Source organism: Triticum aestivum, chromosome 7A (assembly GCF_018294505.1).
Source record: "Triticum aestivum cultivar Chinese Spring chromosome 7A, IWGSC CS RefSeq v2.1, whole genome shotgun sequence".
NCBI lineage: Eukaryota > Viridiplantae > Streptophyta > Magnoliopsida > Poales > Poaceae > Triticum > Triticum aestivum.
Window position 1 is genome coordinate 347,573,696 of NC_057812.1, and position 9,265 is coordinate 347,582,960.

Below are 9,265 nucleotides of genomic sequence, written 5' to 3' on the forward strand. Positions count from 1 at the left end.
TGAAAGCATAACCGAGTAAAATAGTGGCAGTCTTCAATGGTACAACACATGGCAAGTAAGCTAAAGTTTTACTGCAAGAAACATGTCCCAGGTGCACAGGTGTAGAACAATGGATAGAATCTTACATGCACATGTTTAATATCGGATGCGTCAAATTGTAGGAAATTAATAGAATAAAGGTGAAACAAAAAAGCAGGACATCATTGAGATGAGACAAAGTAGAAGCTCCCCGACCGCATCTCCATAGTATTTCTCTCATTTCACTTGAACAACATAATCCTTCAGATAGATTTCTTCATATCTTCACATACGCATCATTTGCACTATGTGGCCATATTCTTCTTCATTTCATATTACCTTGTCTGCTAACAAAATTGAAAATGAACTATGATTCCCATGGTACATTTGGGGAAAAAGACATGATCCCAACTTAGCATAGAGAGAACCTTAAAACAACTAAGCATAGAGAGCTGATAGTCGTCGCTGTCTTAAATACTCCCTCCATATCAAAATATAAGACCTTTTATGTATACTGGTTTGACCTACAAGAACATCTTATATTTTGGCACATTGGTAGTACTAACTAACAGAAATCAGAAATCAGCAGGGCACAACTTACCAAAAAACAAAAGGCACCAATCTAGGAATGGAGACCGACAGGCTTGCTAATTAATTAGTTCCTAATTAAAAGATCAGATCACATCCATCTGTCCCGTATATACAGATGGACAGCGACAACCAAAAGATCATGAGTTGATCCTGAACACCACCAGTAGCATTAGTTAATAAACTATGAAGGCCGTCTAGAAAGCTAGAAAGATAAGACCACTGTCAAACCATCAAAGAGACCTTAAGTGTAATATTTAATAATTGATAAAATTCTTATAAAAAACATCAAGATAAGAGAAGCATCTACCCAATATATGGAAATCCAAGTCCGTGCTAAACATCAAGAAATTAAAAAACAAAAGAAGCAGAAAACATCACCCTGGAGCAACCAACTACTCCCTCTGTAAATCTATCTACTACCACTATAAAAAGGAAGAGAGAAGTAGATCCAAAAAATCACATTCATCCATCATTAAAATCTAATGGCCCTTAATTTTTCTGTGTTTAACGCTACCAACCACGCGTTAAGCCATGATCGATCGATCGCTAATCTGCCCCGCGGTAAAAAAGAAAGAAAACCGCGTGCACGACCTCCTCCGCCTCCTCCCGCGCCTTTCGCCTCCCGCAACCGTGCCCTTCGCTGCAGCCGAGGCAGACGAGCCCCATGAAGGGGAGGTCCCTCCAGGGACGGTGCAGTCGGCGAGCGCTGCGTAGGCGTCGGCGAGGACGTGGACGAGGGAGGTGGCCCTGTTGTGTGCGATGGGAGGCAGATGCCGACGGCGCTGGCGACGAGGATTGATGCCGACGGCGCTTGACGGCCCTGCCCTGCCGCCGCCGTCGGCGGTGGCTTGGCACCCCAGGACACGGCCTGGGTGACCGGCGGTGCTGGGTGCGCCCAGAAGGAGCAGGTGTTATTGCCTCACCGGTCGTCGCTGCCCGGCACGCGGGGGGCGGCGCTGGGGACTGTCGAGTCACGGCGGCCGCCCCGCTTGGAGAAGCTGCATGGTAGTCGTTGCGCCATGCTCATCTGATGCCTAGACGACAAGGAGCACCTTGCCAACATCCCTAAGACAGGCGTCACTAGCGGATGCAGCAGTGCAACGTAACTCCTCCTCTGAACTCTGCTCTTCTTCCTCCTGTGCTTTGCTGATTACACTCACTCTCTAATCTCTCTCTGATATGTGGGTACAGCTTGAGCTTCAGTGAGGTGTAGTCTATGATTGTGGAAGTAAAAACAAGGGGAATGTTGGCGTTCTTGGAAAGAATTTGTTAGTCCAAAGAAAGAAAACGAGAGAAGAAAAGAAACTGAAAAAGGAATGTAATATGTTTGTGTATCTGCTGTATATGCAGGAAAGAATTCAGTGATGGTGTTTGGACTCTGCAGAAATGCTTCTTAGTACAAAAGAATCAAAGAATCTTGTGCGGTAACGCGATGGCGCTGGGCACAAGAAACGTTGTCTTGAGCTGTGTCTCCACAGCCATGTCACGGCAGACCCATCCGTCTCCGTGCCCGGGCGCTCTCCCCCGCTCCAGCGCCGCAATCCGGTCCGAATCAATACCTTCCTCCGTCGTCGATCTGCGGCCCCTTCATGCTTCATGCCCGTGGTGTGCTCGACATGCCGCATCGACACGCTGCACTGGTATGTGTCCGACAGCGCCATACAATTTCATAGTAATATTCAGCTTTGTCCATGTTGCAATGACAATTACTGTATATATAACTCTTCCCATGTTCAATACCGATGGGCGATGGCTGCTCTCTCCTTTTTGTTTTGTGAAAGGACCTCAGATTAATTAAACGTCCAGCCAGAGATACAAGGCACCCCACATAGTGTGAATGATTTACTCAAGTTTAAGCTATCCAAGGCGTTGGATTTTTTCTGGACATGGTTCAAAACAAAGATTGTACTGACATATAGTAATTACAAAGCTTACATCACAGAATGATATAAGAAATGATACTCAGTGTATTGGAACACTGATGTTGGTTTTAGATATGCAGTAAGAAGTTTCCCAGGAAGAATCACTTTTCTAAACCATGCACATTTTCTCACATTATGCCAGTTAAAAGGAAGAGAATTAAGAACATTAACACATATCTTTGATGAATATCATTATACTATGTCCAATGATATACCATGTATACATATGTAAAAGGTTAAAAGTGACAAATATTTATCAAAAGAAACCATGCCTAGGAGCTAGATAGATTCTGGCCAAATAGATTTTGAATAAGGGAGTTGGAACTTTGCAGTTGATTTTCTACATCAAATTTGGTAGCCTGGAGATGCAGAAGAAGTAGGCACAAGGAGGCGAACAGGCGTAGTAAATTTACTATGTGTTAGTTGTTAAATATAAGCTACAGGTCCAAATGTTGATGCTCCTGTTTACAAGTCGTATGAAATGTTTTTTCAAATGCTTTATGATGTTTTTGCTTAGTTGCCTCTGAAGCACATAATTTTATTTTCTCATTTTTCTCATAGTGCCTAGCGTTCTGATGGGATATGGGAAGAGATGGGTGAATGACCTATAGGATTTAATAGCCCGTGCTCCCTTGCTATCTGCCTGCAACACAAGCTCATACTCTACTACAGGGAGGCTGCGGTCATACGAGGACATCATCAAGATCTTCGATCGGTGCAACCAACTGATTGATGTTGCTGTTTGGATGGCCTGTAGTTCGAGTCATTCTGGGTTTTCTACTGTTATACCTCGCATCTAGAAGATCTTTGGTGGGTTTCATAATCGTAAGGTCAAATGGCATTATACAAATTGAGTGCTATTACCATGCATGTGACTGTTCTGTTTGAAGTAAGTCAAACTCTATTAGGTACTCCCTCCATTCCACAATGTAGTGCTTCCTCTATCCTCGTGCTTCAAGTTTGACCGTAAATTTAACTATCAAGACTAATTGCGGCGGGAGCAAAAATTATATCAGTGAATTCGTATTCGAAAGAAGTTTTCAATTATACAATTTTTTCTCCTGCCGCAGTTGGTCTCATTGGTTAAATTTATAGTCAAAGTTGGACCTCGGGAAGCGTAGGCGCACTATATTTTGGAATGAAGGGAATATGTGATGTTTCCAAATTGAATAAGTAGAAGTGCACATCTGACATATATCTCGAATTAATGTTTCTAGAAATAATGAGTTAATTTTATGAACACCGATGGGCAAACGTTTTATCTTTATTTGATGATCCAGAGAGAGGTCAACTTCCATTTTTACTGTCATTAACCTTTTATTGCCATCTTGATAAGCACATGGTGAATTATGTACTAAGTGTATATTTCATGCTTGTTATAAGGTCTCAGATCAATGTTGATGCTCTTGCTTCTCCTTGTATTTCTCATATATTAGAAGCTGCTGGAAACATTTATAGTTTCCCTGGCATGTTTAGCATGTAGTTATTTCCCTTATTTAAATGCAGATGAAAAATAATAATCTAGATGCATCTATTTCTCTTTTTGGACCAGGGGAGTGTTCCCCGTTTGAATAATAAACACCTAGAGTGGCAGTATTGCTAACGGTGAAATGCATTTAAAATATCTGTAGGTTGTACCAGCTTGAAGAAATATTCTAACTGAAAATATCTGCATAGGTTATACGGGCCAGAGTATCCATTGTCGACGCCATCTTCGCTGTTGTACCCATATTTGGGGCCAACCAAACTGTGTAGCCGTCTGTCATCTTGGAAGTCTCCAGACGAGCTCGTGCCCAAGAAGCTCCGGTGTCAGGATAGAACGGTAATACATGCTTGTGCTTTAAATATATGTTTAAACCATAAAATTGATTTGTTCCTTTCAATGATATGTCAACATGCATTTCCAAGTATATGCACTACATGTTGCTATCAAATGACTCACTTCTAATGCATTGCTTCTTAGCTGAATATATGTTTGTTTGTTATACTTTTTTCCTTAGAAACTATTGTTCTCAAGTGGAGAGTGGAGACACAATTGTAAAGGTCATCCCTTGTAATCTCAACTGAAATAAGCGGATGTCTAGCTGATGTTGGCATACATGGAAATTCGTCTTGTCTTTTATTGGTTAACACCCAATAGGCTTCACCAAATTGTTTTGAATTTTGCTTTTATACATCAACTAGATGCTTGTCATTATATTTAATTGGCAACATCATGTAAACCTGTGTACAAAAAAAATCTTGGAAAACTCAGGTGGCAGTTAGCTATGAAGTATATCCATTTTATTACAACTTGCTTATGATGTACTATACTTGTCCAACACAAAACTCAAACTCACAACACAGGTACCTAAATCATATTTGTAAATCAACATCAGAAAAGAAAAGGAAAAAACAGTTGGTTCCAACGAACAGGTCGAGCAGCTCACGCCGCTTGCAACTATTTCTTTGGGTACATTTTCATGCTTCATCAGGATAGAGGGAGGCATCACCATTCACCAAGTCTATGTATCTTTCCCAAGCCAGGCACAGATGAAGTCTCGTCTTTTTTTTTAGAAACGATGTCTCATCTTGTTGATGCACGTGAATTTCATGTCCATGCTTACTAGTAAATATAAGAGCGTTTAGATAACTACTTTAGTGATCTAAATGCTCTTATATTTGTTTACGGAGGGAGTACATATGAATGATATTGATAGATGCTTGCTTGATTGGGATGTGCACAACAACGTTCCATGTTGATTTGTCAGCATTCTTATCAATTAGGAAATCTCCATAACCCAAAAAAACAGAGTTAGAACAACTTTGAGCAACCTGCCGTTTAGTTATCACAGTTGCAACTTGCATGAAACCATATGCTCAACAGAACCAGATTATCCTACAACTAAAACTCCAACATCATAGTAATTCTCTGGGTAAATTTTGATCAAACATTTCACAATACTATGAGTAGTTGCCACAGTTCAGGATAGTGTGACACTTACCTGTCAATAGAATAACACCAAAAGTATAGTCCGATAATTAAGATTCAGGTTATTCCAAGAATAGCACATGAACTAGAAGTCTAACATCATGCACATTGGTCAACTAATAAAACATATATATGGCTATAAGCCTATTGCCACCAATGCTTCATTGAGTTTCATCCTTGTTATGGCCACATTGGTTTGCCCCATACATAAAAACTTGCATACTCTGAAACACTAAGAATATAAAACAGCCAACACACACCAAGCAAGGTTACACAGAATTAGAAAATAGCAGTCGTGCGGAGACGAACAATTTCTTTCGGAATAGAACTCTAATACCCTATCTTCAATCTTCAAAACCACTATATTCTCCAGAAAGAGTATAAATATCCATATTTAGAAGTAGAACAATCATCAGCTTAATAGTGGACTATAATGTCATATTTTTCAGTTCGCAAAAGTTGCACATCTAATCTACTATGCATACTCACATAGAACAATAAATGCACTATATATATATCCAAATAACAACAAATAAATATGCCTTTTCTTCACAGGTTGCATGGCAAGAATATAATTGTTGTGATTTCATTTATTTTCTAATATGTTTGCTCACGCAGCAAATACATAGCCAAGCATGCATACATTTTTGTTAAATCAAAGGACTAATGGTCACTTTTGCATTTCTGTTTCTTTGTTGATGCACTTTTTGCATGATTGACAAACAACCACTCATCAAAAGATCATGAAAAGAAGTATGTACACTCACCTTGCAATCAGCCAACCTAATATGATGCTTTCATCAGTGGACAGAACCAACAGCATTGACCATATCTAAGGCGACCACACTTTGGCATGAATCAAATTCACATCCGCCAATTTTGACGGAGGGAATTTGAGCAGCTGGAGGTGCCATAGATGGGAGGAGAAACTGGCTGTTGGGATGCACCCGTCTGCAAGACGCGGCGGCGATACAGACGACATGGATGGCAAGCGGAGATTAAGGCCTCGTTTGGCACAAGAGGTTTTGAGGGTATTTTCCTCGCGTGGCCCAGAAAACCTGCAAAACCTCGAGGCCCCATTTGGTACACGAGGTTTCCTCGGCCCATCCGCTCCGATCCCCTCGTTTCCACGCGATTCAGAAGCCTCGCCTCCTACCTCGCGGAAGCACAGGCACACGCACAAAGCGAGACCGCACCGCACAGGAAGGGAGACGGCGCCCCTCTTGCCGTCCCTCCTCCACGCCAGCCGGAAACTTCGCCCTCCCCTACCGTGCCGCCCCCTACCGTCCCCTTTTCCCCGCTACAACCATCTGCGCCGCCCCCTACCACCCCTTTCTGCCCGGTTTGTTCACATCTGGTTCCTCAAGACGGTGGCCGGAGGCGACATGCCCGGTCCGGAGAAGCTAGATGCCGCCGGAGAACCCTTGCCTTCCTACTGTCTAGATGACCCCAAAGCTAGACCTAGCTTGTTCCATCTTCTATCTTCGTTTTGATTCGATCCTGGCGAGCCCTAGACTGGATCGATCCATCTCCTTTTAGTTCCTAGTGTTTTTGCTTTTTATTGAATCCTGGTGGTTGAGTTCTTGATCCATGGATGGTCTTGATCTGTGCGTGGTTGAGTTCTTGATCCATGGGTAGTTGAGTTGTATTTATCTGTCTGACGCGTGTGCATGTTTTGATTGAACAGAATGTAGTCTGGGTGTTTTGATTGAACATACTGTCCAAGATTACTGTACAATTTACAAATAATACTCATAAAAAAAGTTTGGACAAATATGCTAGAACCAGATTGATCTCTTGTTAGTACTAAATATGCTTGAACCAAATTGCTTGAGATTGTTTTTACTAAATATGCTTGAACAAGATTCGTCTCTTGTTAATATGCTTGAACCAGGTTTTGCGCCATTCATTCTGGAAATTATTTTTACTGAATATATGCTTGAACCAGATTGCGCGGTTATGGCGGTTTAGAGGACATTTTATTTTTGTCATGAAATGTGTTATCATATCGTTACCCTACGTTTGATTCATGCTAATTATGTAATACAGACACTCTGTTCTAATTTCAATTTGATAGGAAGATGCCCTACAAACAAAATGTTCAACTTGGTTGTAACTCGTGTTCTGTAGCAAGTGAAAGATTGGATTTTTAACTGTTTTGCACCATGTCATCTCTATATGGCAAACCCTGTCAACCAAATGCATTTTTATACAAAGGGGATTTTGGCTGGTGGGGGATTGGGGAATCAAGGGGATTGGGTGGAAGGGAGGGATTCACCAAATCCTCTCCTCCAGAAACCTCTCAAATACTCCTCTACCAAACATAGCCTAATGGTGGAGACTGCCGGGAGGACGCAACGTCCGTGATTTGGGGAGACAAAAGAGAGACCAAGGGGACTGGAACCTCGTTCAGAAAAGGGGGATTGGAACCTCGTAAAAGAAAAAAGGAATTGGAACCTGCAGCCCGCCTCCACGGACGAAGATGAAGGGCCTGTTTGGTTGGAGATTTGGCCTGTTTGGTTGGAGATTTAATTTGCCATGCCTAAGGTGAGGTATCAGCCACACCTGTGGCGCGCCGCAGAAGTGTGGCGAGCAAAACAAACGCCAGACCTTTTGACGAAAATCCTACTGGAGAAATCACTATGCACTGTGGCAAGCCAAACATTAGTATAGAACCAAACGCATGCCTGAAAAGTTGTGGCACGCCACACCTTTGGCTTGGCAAGCTAAGGCTGGAACAGCCCCGAAAAGATATCCAACTACAACCAAGACAAAGAGAAGAGAAAATAGAACCTGCTGTGGAGCAGAAGAAGCCGATACGGCCGGCGTGGATCCGGCATGCGGCCATCCAGAGGCATGGCAACACGCTCTTATCAGCTGACGAAACGACAGGGCAACCCTCCCCCGCGGCCACACCGACAACGAAACACGGCAGGAATGTCTGCTGCCCCTCTCCTTCTCTCCCACAAGCGCCGCCAAAGAAAGAAGATCTGATGTAGAGGAAGAAGAAAATGCCAACAACAGATCCGGACCCGACTCCGACGAAGAAGCAAGCACCAAAGACCCCGACAAAGCCACGAAAGCCACAGCCGAAAACCACACCTCGTTGACCACAAAGACGCACGCTGCCATGCTCTAGAAAGAAGCAGCGCCGCCACGCCTCCGAAAGAATCAGCACCGCCACCCACCTTGCCCAGGACAGGCAGAAAGAGAAAAGAAGAGGAGGCAACCCCAGCGGCAAAAGAAAGGATGGCACCTGCACGCGAACGAACAGACAAGCGACATGGTACCTAGCAATGAACCAACGCAGCGAGACGGGTCAACTACAGGCTTACAAAGAGAGCCCACCCCGCAGCCCAAAAACATCGATCCACTAGGAGGCTTCCCACCGAGGGAGCTTAGAGTTTTAGGTGATACAAAAGCAAGTTGAACAGGTCAAAATCCCAAATTCTGGGGTTTATGATCAATAAAGTTTTTGCTTTACCGCTCAAAAAAAAGATGATATAAGAGCCAAACCAATACCTGGAGATTTTATTTTATTTTGCGGGAATAACTTCTTATCTATTCATCAACTGTCAAGGTGGTAAAAAAACGCCAAAGTAAAAAAGTACATCTGGGTCTGTAGACCACCTAGCGACGACTACTCAGGGCTAGCCCTGAGGGGGGGCAGGAGGGGCGACCGCCCCGGGCCCCCAAGTCAAGGAGGCCCCACCCAGGTACGAAGTAGCCCAAGGATCAGGTCAACACGCCCAGCTAGCGTTCA

General features: G+C 43.2%; 1 long non-coding RNA gene across 2 annotated transcripts; it reads left to right on the forward strand.

Moving 5' to 3' along the window:
- Window positions 1-1,180: 1,180 nt before the first annotated feature.
- On the forward strand, window positions 1,181-5,748 carry LOC123154582 (uncharacterized). 2 transcript variants are annotated; one of them, XR_006476916.1, is made up of 3 exons: window positions 1,181-1,711; window positions 1,960-2,249; window positions 3,093-5,748. It is a non-coding gene; the product is annotated as an uncharacterized lncRNA (long non-coding RNA). The 2 variants fall into 2 exon arrangements; XR_006476915.1 differs by having other exon boundaries at window positions 1,181-2,249.
- Window positions 5,749-9,265: the final 3,517 nt, after the last annotated feature.